Consider the following 14,812-nt stretch of genomic DNA (forward strand, 5'->3'; position numbering starts at 1 on the left):
ATGAACTTCTTATTGCCAAATTCAGACTGAAATTGAAGAAAGTGGAGAAAACAGTTGGATCATTCAGGTATGACCTAAATCAAATCCCTTATGACTATACAGTAGAAGTGAGAAATATATTTAAAGGACTAGATCTGATAGAGAGAATGCCTGATGAACTATGGATGGAGGTTCGTGACATTTTACAGGAGACAGGAATCAAGACCATCCCCAAGAAAAAGAAATACAAAAAAGCAAAATGGCTGTCTAAATGAAGGATTAACACTGATACCTCCACTGGAATGAATATCTCAGGGTTCATTCTAGGTTTTACCCTTTGCGTGCAAATACCTTTTCAAAGATGGGGAAAACTGGTCCTATTCTCCTTGACATACTCATTTCATCTGAAAGTGAAAGTGTTAGTCATTCAGTTGTGTCCAAATCTATACAACCTCATGGATAGCCCGTCAGGCTCCTCTATCCATGGAATTCTCCAGGCAAGAATACTGGAGTGGATTGCCATTCTTTTCTCCAGGGGATCTTTCCAACCCAGGGATTGAACCCAGGTTTCCTGCATTGCAGGCAGATTCTTTACCATCTGAGCCACCAAGGGAGCCCCATTTTATCTATGTCCCTATAGCTAACTCATTTATCTCCACCATCTCCATGTCTCTCCTTTCTGTACTCAGACATGCCTATCTGGTTTATTCTCCCAATTCCTTCCCTGCTATCTGGGTGCCAGTCTTAGGCTACTCAAGCTTCAACATCCTTTGTCATCATCAACATCTATAATCAAGTTAAAAATTATAATTTGGGGTGTTGAGCATGGCAAGTGAAATGAGTTCACTCAGTCATGTCCGACTCTTTGTGACCCCATGGAATGTAGCCTACCAGGCTCCTCTGTCCATGGGATTTTCCAGGCAAGAATACTGGAGTGGGTTGCCATTTCCTTCTCCAGGAGATCTTCCTGACCCAGGAATTGAACCCAGGTCTCTTGCATTGTAGGCATATGCTTTACTGTCTGAGCCACCAGGGTAGTCATCAGGTTTGCTAAACTGAACAGAGAGGAATTTGGCACCCGCAGCCCCAGTAAAATATTTAAGACAAATATTCAGGCAAGTGAGTGTTGTGCTTGGTTTCTCAGCCATGTCGGACTCTTTGTGACCTCATGGACTGTAGCCTAACAGACTCTTCGGTCTATGGGGATTCTCCAGGCAAGAATATTGGAGTGGGTTGCCATGCCCTCCTCCAGGGAATCTTCCCAACCCAGGGATTGAACCCAGGCCTCCCGCATTGCAGGAGGATTCTTTACCATCTGAGCCATCAGGGAAGCCCATTCAGGAAAGAAGTAATAAAAACAGAAAGGTGAGAGGGAACAGATTTAGGATACATATCTCTGATAAAACATTCCTAATAGTGGGGAAGGTGATGTAGGGATGGATGAAAATACTAAGGGTTATAATTTGAGAGATGAAGTGAATTTCTTATGCCTGAATATAGGATACAGATAAAATCATCATTCATTTGCTAGGATTTTGATTTAGAGATGGAAAGAAGAAAATGACCAGTTTAGATTTAGATATGCTGGGTGTTAAATATTGGCAAGAAAATGTTTTCTGTCACAGAGAACCAGATAGAACCCTGGATGTGTTAAGAGGAGAAACAAATGAATGAGGCAAATGTCTTGTTGTGTCAAAAGAAAAGAGGGTATTTTAGTTTTGCCCTTTAGAGTTTTCATCATTGTTAATGTTAGTTTATTTGTGGTTTTCATGACTAAATTTCTTCCTTTATACAAAGATGTCTGTAGAATATCCTCTCTACATCCAACAGGATGTTTTTCTCTCATTCTCCCTAAGTATTTTCCATCTTCATTTACTGTCTCTCTCGGGGTGGCTAAGGAGCCAGGTTTCAGGGTGGGACAGATGGAAGGAAATAGGACAAGATGATGGGAGACATTACATTTTTCCTTTTCCAGTCCTGTATGTTTCCACTTCTATTCATTTCTGTGTTGTTGCTGTAACAAATTATCAATATCACAAACTTCGAGTCTTAAAAACACATTAACACTTTATGTTTCAGTTCTGGAGGTCAGACATCTTCCATGGGTCTTCTGAGCTAAAATTAAGGTGTTGGCAGAGTTTCATTCCTTCTGGGGTCTCCAAGGGAGGGTCTGTTCCCTTGCTTTTCTTGGTTTCTGTGAATCACTCACATTTTCTTGGTTTCTGTGAATCACTCACATTCCCTGGCTTGTGGCCCCTTCCTCCATTTTCAGCGTGTATCACTTCAACCTCTGCTGCCTTTGTCACATCTCTTCTCTATGACTTTGATCCTCATGCCCTCCTCTTATAAGGGTCCTTATTATTACATAAGGTCCAATTGGATGATCCAGGATAACCTCTCCTTTCAAGATATTTAACTGAATCATAACTGAACAGTCTTTTACCTGTAAGGTCACATTTTCACTGGCTTTGATGATTAGAAAGTTGGAGTCTTTGGGGAGTGCTAGTATTCTGTCTGTTAAGTGCACTTGGCACAGTGAAAAAGTACTCTGAACAAATACTGTGCCACTCAGTGCCACTGAGCCACTGTGCCACTCAGTACTTCAAGTGCAATTTCTCTTTGAATCCTCAAAGTAAGTCTATGTGACAGATAACATTATTACATGTTATCCGACAGATAAAGACATGCAGAGTTTAGGTAATTTGCTGAAATGTGTACAGTTAGTAATTACTAGAACTCAGAAATTCACCCAGATGTGTGACTTAAAAAGCTATACTTACAAAGAATAGCTATAGATGCTGGTATCACTGACTGAATGAATATGAGGTTGAGCAAACTCAGGAAGATAGTGGTGGAAAGAGAAGCCTGGTATACTGCAGTTCGTGGGGTAGCAAAGAGTCGGACATGACTTAGCAACTGAACAACAGCATAGATACTAGAGAGAGGAAGTGTTATATTTATTTCCACACTACAGATAATGATTAAAATATTTAAAGAAATCATATGAGAACAATTCGCATTATTGTATATGACAGAAACAAACACAACATTGCAAAAATTTAAAAAACAACAAACAAATTAATAAAACAAAGTAGGGAGATAGTAGCAAAAGAGTGACTGGGAGCTTTCTGGGTGCAGCTTGTAGGATCTTGCTCCTGGACAGTAATTCTGGTTACACGTGGAAGTGAGCCTCTAACATGTGTAGCGGGAGTGGCTATTACAACTTAGACAATGAAAAACCTGCAGAAGACATGGAGTCACACATATGATAAAAGGAAAGAGTATAAGATGGTAGATCTTAGAACAAAGAAGGGAAAGAGGAAGTATACCTTGAAGATCGCGAAAAAGAAGGAGAAATTGGAGATGATGTTCTTCTTGGCACTGCAAGTCATCAGTCAGTCAGTCAGTTCAGTCACTCAGTCATGTCGCAATCCCAAAGACTGCAGCACTCCAGGCTTCCATATCCATCACCAACCCCTGGAGCTTGCTCAAATTCATGTACATCAAGTCTGTGATGCCATCCAACCATCTCGTCCTCTGCCATCCCCTTCTCCTCCTGCCGTCAATCTTTCCCAGCATCAGGGTCTTTTCCAGTGAGTCAGTTCTTCGCATCAGGGGGCAAAAAAATTGGAGTTTCAGCTTCAGCATCAGTCCTTTCAATGAATATTCAGGACTGATTTCTTTTAGCGTTGTCTAGTGTGATCTCCTTGCAGTCCAAGGGATTCTCGAGAGTCTTCTGCAACACCACAGTTCAAAATCATCAATTCTTCAGTGCTCAGCTTTCTTTATAGTCCAACTCTCATATCCATACATGACTACTGGAAAAATCATAGCTTTGACAAGACGGCCTTTGTCGGCAAAGTAGTGTCTCTGATTTTTAATATGCTGTCTAGGTTGGTCATAGCTTTTCTTCCAAGGAACAAGCATGTTTTAATTTCATGGCTGCAGTTACCATCTGCAGTGATTTTGGAGCCCAAGAAAATAAAGTCTCTCACTGTTTCCATTGTTTCTCCATCTGTTTGCCATGGAGTGATGGGACCAGATGCCATGATCTTAGTTTTTTGAGTGTTAAGTTTTAAGCCAGCTTTTTCACTCTCCTCTTTCACTTTCATCAAGAGACTCTTTAGTTCCTCTTCACTTTCTTCCATAAAGGTGATGTTATCTGCATATCTGAGATTATTGATATTTCTCCTGGCAATCTTGATTCCAGCTTGATCCCAGCTGCAAGTCATTCCTGACCCTAATCTTTGTGTAACTGGATGTAATGATTTAGGAACAGAATGGCTGACAGTTGTGGATGGATTCTCCAGGGAAGAAATATTGTCAAAGATAACTTTTAAAGTTCCACTTACTTCTTTCCATGTATGAGACATGAACGAATTTAAAAATATTCTTTTTTTGTTGTTCTGAGGATCTACATTCTCTTGCTTAGTTATAATAATAATTTGAATTTCTAAAATTAAACTCATTATTTTTTTTCTCTCATCAGAACACACCAACATGTTAATGAGATAGATGTGAAAAGAAACCAAAACGTAACTGTAAACAAAAGATGGTTTTCAGTCTGCTTTTCCCTTTGATGACCCAAACTCCTGATTTCTCAGAGGGGACAGAACATCCTTTCCTGCACACAGATAACTTTAAGGAGAAATAGACATCTGTACTCATTACAAACTCTTCTGTTAGCAGAAGCAACTCTTGGGCCGCCCAAATGCCATTTATTGAATCCCTACTATATAGCATGCAGGTGACTGTGCATGTGTGTGTGATTAGTCACTCAGTTGTGTCCTACTCTTTGTGACCCTGTGGAATGTGGCCCGCTAGGCTCCTTTGTCCACAGGGATTCTCCAGGCAAGAAAACTGGATTGGGTTGCCTTGCCCTCCTCCAAGGGATCTTCCCAACCCAGGGATCGGACACAGGTCTCCTGCACTGCAGGTGGATTACTGTAGTGTATGCAAATTTCTTTTCTTCCAATGCTATGAGTTCTTTGGTGATTTCAACCTGGTAAAACACCATGGCTTTCCAGGTGGCATTAGTGGTAAAGAACCTGCCTGTCAATGCAAGACACATAAGAGACACGGGTCTGATCCCTGGGTTTGGAAGATCCCTTGACATAGGAAGTGGTAATCCACTCCAGTGTTCTTGCCTGAAGAATCCCATGGACAGAGGAGCCTGGTGGGCTATAGTCCATGGGGTCACAAAGAGTCATACATGATTGAACACAAATCACCATCCTCTGATGTACTCGTTGGATTTCCCAAGACTTAAATTGGCTATTTTCTGAGAATAGCCACTGAGTAGGCAGATGCTGAATGACTGAGATCATCAGGACTAACATTACCCAGGGCTTTAGCCAATATTTCTGCTTGGCTCAAACTTCAATTCATACGTTTTGGATACTGTAGAATAACATAAAACAGCATAAGCATTAGAGACTTCTCTGGGGGCTTAGACTCCATGCTCCTAATGCAGAGGGCCAGGGTTCGATCACTGGTCAGGGATCTATTAGTAGATCCCATATGCCACAGATAAGAGTTCAAATGCTACAAGAACAACAAAAGGCACATGTCTCAATGAAGATCAAAGAATGTGTGTGCCACAACTAAGACCCAGCACAGCCAAATTTAAAAAAAATAAAAAGTTTTTAAAGGACAAAAATTAGCCTCTGATATGCCTTATCTATATCTGGCTGATTAACTCTTTTCTGTTCATTCTTTCATCTCTCAGCTTTGGGACCATGAGCAGATAATATTGCTTCTCTGAGCTCCAGAGCAAAGAATTGATGCTTTTGAACTGCGGTGTTGGAGAAGACTCTTGAGAGTCCCTTCGACCGCAAGGAGATCAAACCAGTCAGTCCTAAAGGAAATCAGTCCTGAATATTCATTGGAAAGACTAATGTTGAAGCTGAAACTCCAATATTTTGGCCACCTGATGCGAAGAACTGACTCATTGGAAAAGACCCTGATGCTGGGAAAGATTGAAGCCAGGAGGAGAAGGGAATTCAGAGGAAGAGATGGTTGGATGCCATCACCGACTCGATGGACATGAGTTTGAGCAAGCCCCGAGAGTTGGTGACTGACAGGGAAGCCTGGCGTGCTGCAGTCCATGGGGTTGCAAAGAGTTAGACACAACTGAGTGACTGAACTGACTGACTGAGCTCCAGATTCTTCCTAACACTGGTTTTATGAAGAAGTTAGCTGGACAAAATTATATTAACTCCTGTTCACTCTTTCGTCTCCTCTACAAGAAAGCTCTGGACAAACACTTTTGGGAAGAACAGTTTGGAAAAGTATAGTAGATCTGAGTCCACAATTTACCTCCCACTACTGAGCTGTGTATTCTTGAGGATGTATGTAATCTCTCTTAGCTTTATTATTGTGTGTATATGTGTGTGTGAAAGTGATAGAATAATACCTTATATGTAAATTTCATGAGAAGGGAACGGCTACATTTATACCTAAATCTATATCTGAATTTGTGTCTGTATTTTAGGGATTCCCTGACAGCTCAGTTGGTAAAGAATCTGCCTGCAATGCAGGAGACCCCAGTTTGATTCCTGAGTCAGGAAGATCCACTGGAGAAGGGAAAGGCTACCCACTCCAGTATTCTGGCCTGGAGAATCACATGGACTGAACAACGACACAATGCTCTACAATCTGGCTTCTTAACTAATCTTTTTATTCTTTTACCCCTCAACTTACAGCCTCTGCTGCAGCCAGTTCTATTTCCTCCTGGAATCCGATATATATAGAGGATGCTGGCTAACCTTGGCATGGTCACTGCCCTGGCTAGAAGTGGTCTCTTCTTTCCCTGAGCAGGAGACATGTCTAACCTGCTCTTTGCTGACTACATAAGACCTAACTCAATTTCCCTTTTTCTGGACCACTTCAGATTTTGAGTCTATGTCACATAAGTTAACACTTAATGATGTTGTAAAAGTGGAGTGGAAGGAGAGATTCAGATAGAAATTCCATTTATTTCAGAGATACAGCAAGTTAGAGAAAGAGAACAAAAACTGATTTCTATTAAGGGTGGCCTACCCCACCAGAAACAGGCCAATCAACCATGCAATTTTTATTTATGTTTCCTTTCCATTTCCTGAGGGCAAATATATATATATATATATATATATATATATATATATATATATATATATATATATATATTCTACCCCCTTGATGCTGCCAGGTAGTAAGGAGCCATAAATCACTAGTGACATGCTGGAACCAAGCTTTTTAGGGGGGAAGAAGAATGACTAGAAGATTATTTTCAGCAATATCCACAAAATAAGGTCACTGTGGAGAAAAATCTAGAAAAAAAGAGGGACACATTTGTCAGATCATATTTCAAGGGATGCTGCTCAAGAACGAAAAGGGAAAATACCAAATTATTTTTAGTATCTGACATCATTTGCTTGGATTAAAGAACAACTGGCACAGTTTTCATTTCCTAAATATTTCTCCTGTGTATATTATAAAGAAGGCTAAAAACTTATGAGGTTTTTCAAAAGTAAGCATAAGATAATCTAAACATCCTGGTTAATTGCTTTTTTCCTATTTGGGAGGAAGTCTAATACATTGAAAAATCACAGATTTTGAAATGTTCAGTTCAGTTGCTCAGTCATGTCTGACTCGGCAACACCATGGACTGCAGCACTCCAGGCTTCCCTGTCCATCACCAACCCCCAGAGTTTGCTCAAACTCATGTCCATGAAGTTGGTGATTCCATCCAACCATCTCATCCTCTGTCATCCCCTTCTCCTCCTGTCTTCAATCTTTCCCAGCATCAGGGTCTTTTCCAAAGAGTCAGTTCTTTGCCTCAGGTGGCCATGTTAGCTTTTACACTTAATGCTAAATGTTAGCTTTTGCATTGAATGCTGTCTGACCTAGAGTAAAAATTCAATTTCACTAAATCTCAATTTTCTCACTATTAAATGGGAATAAAAATATCCAACTATTATTATTGAGGACTGGTCTGGAGAAAACAGAAAATTGAGCCTATGGTCTGGTGCTTTAGTAAAAATCAAATACATGTTAGTTCTTTCTCCTTGTTGCATGTGTGCTAGGTCGCTCAGTCATGTCCAGCTATTTCAACCCTATGGACTGTAACCCACCAGACTACTCTGCCCATGGAATTCTCCAGGCAAGAATACTGGAGAGGGTGTCATTTCCTTCTCCAGGGGATCTTCCCTACCCAGGAATTGAAACCGTGTTTCCTGCATTTCCTACATTTGCAGGTGGGTTATTTTCCACTAGTGCCACCTGGGAAGCCCCCTCTCCTTGTTGAGATTCTATGTATTTATTTTGGTGAGGCAGCCCTCATAGAAAATTTAGAAACCTAATATTTTAGAAGAAATCATTATTAGAATCCATTTTTCAGGACTGGCATTAGAATAAGAAATATTATTTTGATTATTATTGACCATTGATATAGTTTTTCAAAGCAAATTATTTCAATAATGCATAGGTCATTTGTAGAATAAGAGAGACATCACACAATAGAAGCAAAAAAAAATTCTGTAAAGGACACTAAAGTGCAGACTTTTCCATCCCTTCTTTGAAAGTATGCCCTAGGAAATGACCATATGACATCCTGACATCCATCAAATTTAAAAATATAAACACATACACACACAATACACAAAAGTACAAAACTAATCACTATGGAAAATCTGAGTAAGATTTCAAATAATAGTTATTAGTGGACCTTGAGTCATCAGTGATTCCAGTAGAAATGGTTTAAGTAACAAAGCATGTCAACAATTATTGAGCTGCAATTCTGTATGCAGAATATATTATGCAACACTAAAGACAGGCAGTTTTTAATTAACTTTTTACAGAGAAAATTACAGATTCACATGCAGGTGTAAGAAATAATGCAGAGAGCTTCCTTGGTGGCTCAGTGGTAAAGAATCTCCCTGCCAATGCAGGAGACATATGTTCAATCCTTGGTCAGGGAAGATCCCACATGCCACTAAGCCCATGCACCACAACTGTTGAACCAGCACTCTGAAGTCTGGGAGCTGCAAATACTTGGCCCACATGCCACAACTACTGAAGCCTGTGCACCTAGAGTCTGCTCTTCAACAAGAGAAGCTATTGCAGTCAGTCTGTGCAACACAATTAGAAACTGGCCCCTGCTAGCCACAATTAGAGAAAAGCCCATGCAGCAGCAAGGATCCAGCACAACCATAAAGACATATATAAGTAAAAATAAATAAATGAATAAATCTTTTAAAAAAGAAACAGTGCAGATATATTCCACTTAATCTTACTGCTTCCCCTATTGGTAACGTTTTGCAAAACTATAATAAAATATCAAAACTAAGATATGGACATTGATAGTCAAAATACAGAATGTTTTCATCACCGTAAGAATCTCTTAAGATGCTTTGTTATAACCAGACCCACTTCTATCCACCTCTGCTCCATGCTTAACTCTCTTACCCACTAATCTACTCCATATCTACAACTTGCCATTTTGAGGATGTTGCAAAAATTGAATTATTCAGCATGCAAACTTTGTTTAACGGTTCACCCACCAAGATACATGCACTGTTTCCAACTTGGAATGTAATGAATTGAGTTGATATAAATATTCTTGCATAGCTAGCTATTCACAGACTTCCCTGGTGGCTCAACGGTAAAGAACCCACCTGCCAATGCAGGAGATGCGGGTTCAGTCCCTGGGTCAGGAAGATCCTCTGATGAAGGAAATGGAAACCACTCCAGGATTCTTTCCTGGAGAATCCCATGGACAGAGGAGCCTGGTGGGCTACAGTCCAAAAGAGTCAGACATGACTTAGTGACTAAACCACAAATAGTTTTTCTTGTGAACATAAGCCTTAATTTCTTTGGATGAATGACTAATAATTCAGTCATACACACACACACACGCACGCACACACACACACACACACATATTTGTTTCCCTGTTTTTTTCCATTTCTCTGGGTAGGTTTTTTTTAACAATTTTTAGAACTTTGTTTTGATTTATCTATTGTACTTTTGATTGTCCCTCTTTGAAGAGCTCTTTTTAGTGATTTCTCCATATTAAATATGTAAATCTCATCATAATCTTCTAGTATCATTACTTTAGCAGATCATATGAAGTATAAAAACATTACCTCACTTTATGCTTCTTTACCCTCTGCTGTTGGTATTTTAATTGTCTTAAATATGTCCTCCACATACATTTAGAACCATGTCAGACAATGTTATGATTTTCACTTCAATCATCAAATATAATTTAGAAATCTCAAAAGAAAGAAAATCCAATGTATTTTCCCATATTTTTCGGTTCACTGTTTTCTCTCATCTTCTCAGTGTTCCAAGGTTCCTTTTTAAAAATCATTCCTTTTCTGTTTATAGGACATCCTGTAGTTGCTTTAGGGTATGTCTTCTGTCAACATATTCTCTTAGTTACCCTTCATTTGATATTGTTTTGATTTTCCCTTCATTCATGAAGGATATTTTTGCTGGGTATAGCATTTGGGTTGACAGTTCTTTGCTTCTGGCACCTTAGAAACAGTACGTCACTTCCTCTGCCCTCCATGGTTTCTGATGAGAAATTCATTGTAATTCTAATAATTTTTTTTCCAACAGATAAGATGTTGCTCTTCTCTGGCTGCTTTCAAGGTTTTTCTTTGTCTTAAGTTTTCAGAAGCTTAATTATGATGTGTCTTGGTATGGATCCCACTTTGGATTTCTTCAGCTTCTTAAATCTGCATGTTTATTTGTCTTGGCATATTGGAGAGAAGTTTACATTCATTCACTCAAGTACTTTTCAGTCCCAAATTCTTCTCCTTCTGGAACTCGAAGGATACAAATGTTTGATTTTTTTTTTTTTTTTTTGGCTTGCTAGTTTTCCCCTTTCCTGGCCCTATAGTTAAATAGAAAGTTGATTTTTGTTGGGGCATTTTTGTCTGAGGCTGTTGTTTTTTCAGGGTTGTTGGAACCTTCAGTTCCATGTCTGGGATGTATGCAGCAAAAAGAAAAATTCAGGGACTTTGACCACCAAGAGTTTTCTCTGGTCACTAAACAGTCTGCTTCACTCTCTCCACCTTTTAGAGTCTTCTCATGTTTGTTTTACATATAACATCTAGATTCAAGCTGTACTTAAGTTTCACTACTTCATCTTCCCAGAAGATGAATTCAAGACATATATTTAAACAAGGGAAATTTTGTTCCTTTCTTTGGAAGGTAGCATTTATTTAGAGAGACATAATGTATACATTTTGAGTATCACTAAAGCCTGCTGGAATCTTGCAGTATGTACTCAGTATGTCTTATAATTCTTCGCCAGAGTTCCCTCTGAGTTATTGCATGTAGCAAAAAAATTTGTCTATTTGCATTATTATGTAGGATATTATTGTGTGAATTCACTGCAATTCATCTGTCCATTCTACTGTCAATGAATATTTGGGGTATATCTATTTTTGATTATGGAAAAATTTTGCTATAAAATTTTTTCATATTTTTCCTTGTGAATATTTGTAACCTTCTCTATTAGGCTCATATCTAGGACTGGAATTGCTTGTCCATAGGATATGAATATGCTATACTTTAAATAGATACTGCCAAATAGTTTGCCTAATTGTATCAATGTATAGTCTTAACTGGATCACCTGATGGCTCAGTTGTACAGAATCTGCCTTGCAATGCAGGAGACACTGGTTCCATCCCTAGGTCAGGAAGATCTCCTGGAGGGGGGAATGGTAACCCACTCCAGTATTCTTTCCTGGAGAATCCCATAGACAGAGGAGCCTGGTGGGCTACAGTCCATAGGGTTGCAAGAAGTCGAACATGACTGAGCTAACTGAGCAGGCATGCATAGTCTTATCAGTACCTTTTGGGAGTTCTAGTTTTCTCCATTTTTCATTTCAACTATTTCAACCATCCTGCTAATTTTCTCGTAATTTATTTGGCACTCTTCTGCTGATTAAATAAACTGATCATCTTTTCACATGCTGTTAGTAAGCAAAACACAAGAACTATATTAAGAATAAGGGGACCTCTTATTAAGCAGAAATATTAAAAGAACACATAACATCGAATGGTACTGAGAGCAGTTAAACCACTTGCTGGTAATTTTAGATTTATTGAGAAATGGGTTGTTATGTGCTGTCTGCTCAGTCGCTTCAGTTGTGTCTGATTCTTTGCGACCTATGGACTGTAGCCAGCCAGGCTCCTCTGTCCACAGGATTCTCCAGGCAAGAATATTGAAGTGGATTGCAGTGCCCTCCTCCAGGGGAAAGGTGCCCTTCTCAACCCAGGAATTGAACCCATATCTCCAGCATCTCCTGCATTGCAGGCAGGTTTTTTTTACCCACTGAGCTACCTGGGAAGAGGGTTATTATGAGTTTCCCTTAAGACTTACTTTAAGGAGTAAGGGCAGAGGATGAGGACTTCTGGGAGAATTTCTGATGTCATATATTCAGGAGAGAGACTGAAACCAAAACTAGAAAGTTAGATCCAGGTACATATTGAAGTTGGCTCTCTCAGCCCCTAGTCAAATGGAGAACTTTCCTCTACAAGACAGAAATAGGTTAGGACCTAGGCAAGAAATCAAAATGAAAAATACACTACTGTGTCTTCACTTAGCCAACAAATATTGATTGTGCTTCTCCTAGAAGCAAGTCTGGACCACCATGGGAAGTCAGACAGATGAATGTCTACCCTCGTGAGCATTAGTAGCCTATGTAGGCAGTATCATCGTGTTGTAAGAAGCACTCCTTTTTTTTTCCTTTGTGCAGGTTACATTTCATTTATTTTTCTTTGGCTTCCTCTTTGTCTTCCTTTTTTCTCAGTCATACTTCAATCTCCCAGCCAGACCCTGCTGAATCCACAGAAAAGTAAACAAAAATAATGTGCATTTTTGGCTAGAGCACTTTTCCTTTGATGCCATCAAAGTGACTCAAAGCTTGTTGATTGATCAGCACAACACTCCCAGCGAGTGGAAAACATCTCCAGGTATTATAGATTATCTAGGCTTGTCTGTGCTCAGGGAAATGACAATTTTCTTCAAGGTAAATATTAGACAGTACAATTGGGGGAATCACTGTCAGGAACATAAAGCTAGAACGATAACCAGAGGTTTGTCAAAATATTAAGTAAAGGACATTGTTTTCTGGTTTGTTTTTGAGGCTAAAATAAAATCAAAGGGTTAAGGAAGAAATTCTAAGCTTGGGATGGACAAACAGATTTTGTTATATTTGAAATATATGCAATAATTATGTGTGCCTGCCTGTGTGTGTATGTCTATGAATTTATGATGGTGTGTGTGCATTTTAAAAAATTTGTTTATTTTTGGCTGTGCTGGTTCTTCATAGTTGTGCGGGCTTTTCTTTAGTTATGGCGAGCGGGGACTACTCTTTAGTTGCAGTGCCCAGTCTTCTCACTGCTGTGGCTTTTCTTGTTGCAGAGCACAAGCTCTAAGGTGTGCAGGCTTCAGTAGCTGGAGCTCCTGGGTTATAGAGCACAGGTTCAGTAGTTGTGGCACACAGGGTTAGTTGCTCCTCTGCATGTGGGATACTCCTGGATCAGGGATCATGCTCATGTCTCTTGCATTGGCAGGCAGATTGTTTACCACTGAGCCACCAGGGAAGCACCTGTATGTGTGTATTTTTAAAGGAAAAAAGCTCTCACTAGATTTCTTAAAGGAGAACTCTAATACTTACACAATGCAAACCACTGATAGAGGACAAAGATTGGGAATAACGGTGAGTTGCTAGTGGTGAAAGCTTTCAAATAATGAGTAACACTTTGAAAGAAAATCATACACAGTGATGGATATGTGTTCTTCTGAACCCTCCTTATTTTCAAAGGCATGTACTTATTTCCTCTGGACCCAATACTTTTTCTAGAGTACCAGTTTTTATGTTATTCTCTATGTTCATTTGCTCATTTTCTTTTAATTACTAAATAGGTGTAGTGAATTGCAATCACAAGTAATAGCTTGAAAAATATTTTGTTTGGGATATCTTGAGATAGTTTTTCATCCATTGCATGATTCACTTTTCATGAAAGTGTAAGAAGCAGTGTTCTCCACAGGATAGAAACATATTAGTCCTACCTTATTTATTATCTTACTTGAATTTTCTATACCCTTATTTTTTTATGTCAATCTGTCAAAGTCTGAGAACAGTGTATTGAAATATCCTATTAACATTGGATTTATGTCAGCTTACTGTTCTGTGTGTTTACTTGCTATCAGTTATCTTGTCTGCATTGCCTGAGCTCCTTCTGGGAGGTTCCTTCTTCCTTTTCATTGGATTGTTCATCAGAGCTCTGACCTCACATGCTACACAATAGACTACTACTGAACGACCCATTTCAAGAGAACCATCAAGAATAATGAGTAACCAGGGAAGTATGTGAGCTGATCTCTCAGAATAGGGAACCAACCAATGAGAACAGACGCTAGACATGAACAGCCAATGAGATCTGACTAACACATAATGGCAGAGTTTCTGTCCTGCCCTCCTGTTGTCCATGGGCAACTTTGTCCAATGCAGCATCACTCAGTGCCATTTTGAGGGCTGGTCTTATTACTACTACATCCTTTTGTGAGATCATGGGATACAGAGGCCTTATAAGAGAGAAGCTGGCTTAAACCAGCTCCCATCATGTGGAGAGGGCTGCTGCTGCTGCTAAGTAGCTTCAGTCGTGTCCGACTCTGTGCGACCCCATAGACGGCAGCCCACCAGGCTCCCCCGTCCCTGGGATTCTCCAGGCAAGAACACTGGAGTGAGTTGCTATTTCCTTCTCCAATGCATGAAAGTGAAAAGTGAAAGTGAAGTCGCTCAGTCGTGTCCGACTCTTAGCGACCCCA

General features: G+C 39.6%; 1 long non-coding RNA gene across 14 annotated transcripts in view; it reads right to left on the reverse strand.

Annotated features, from left to right (window-relative positions):
• Positions 1–14,270, reverse strand: part of LOC145545973 (uncharacterized) — a 127,106-nt gene extending 112,836 nt beyond the window's left edge. For 13 of the 14 annotated variants that reach the window (XR_014082383.1, XR_014082371.1, XR_014082382.1 and 10 more), the window contains exon 1: positions 14,169–14,270. This is a non-coding gene — a long non-coding RNA (uncharacterized LOC145545973). Of the gene's footprint in view, positions 1–12,045; positions 13,590–14,168 lie in introns of those variants that run through there. The other variant, XR_014082377.1, reaches the window with a different exon arrangement.
• Positions 14,271–14,812: the final 542 nt, after the last annotated feature.

The sequence above is a fragment of the Giraffa tippelskirchi genome, chromosome 4, assembly GCF_054371585.1.
Source record: "Giraffa tippelskirchi isolate mGirTip1 chromosome 4, T2T-mGirTip1v1.2.pri, whole genome shotgun sequence".
Classification (NCBI taxonomy): Eukaryota; Metazoa; Chordata; class Mammalia; order Artiodactyla; family Giraffidae; genus Giraffa; species Giraffa tippelskirchi.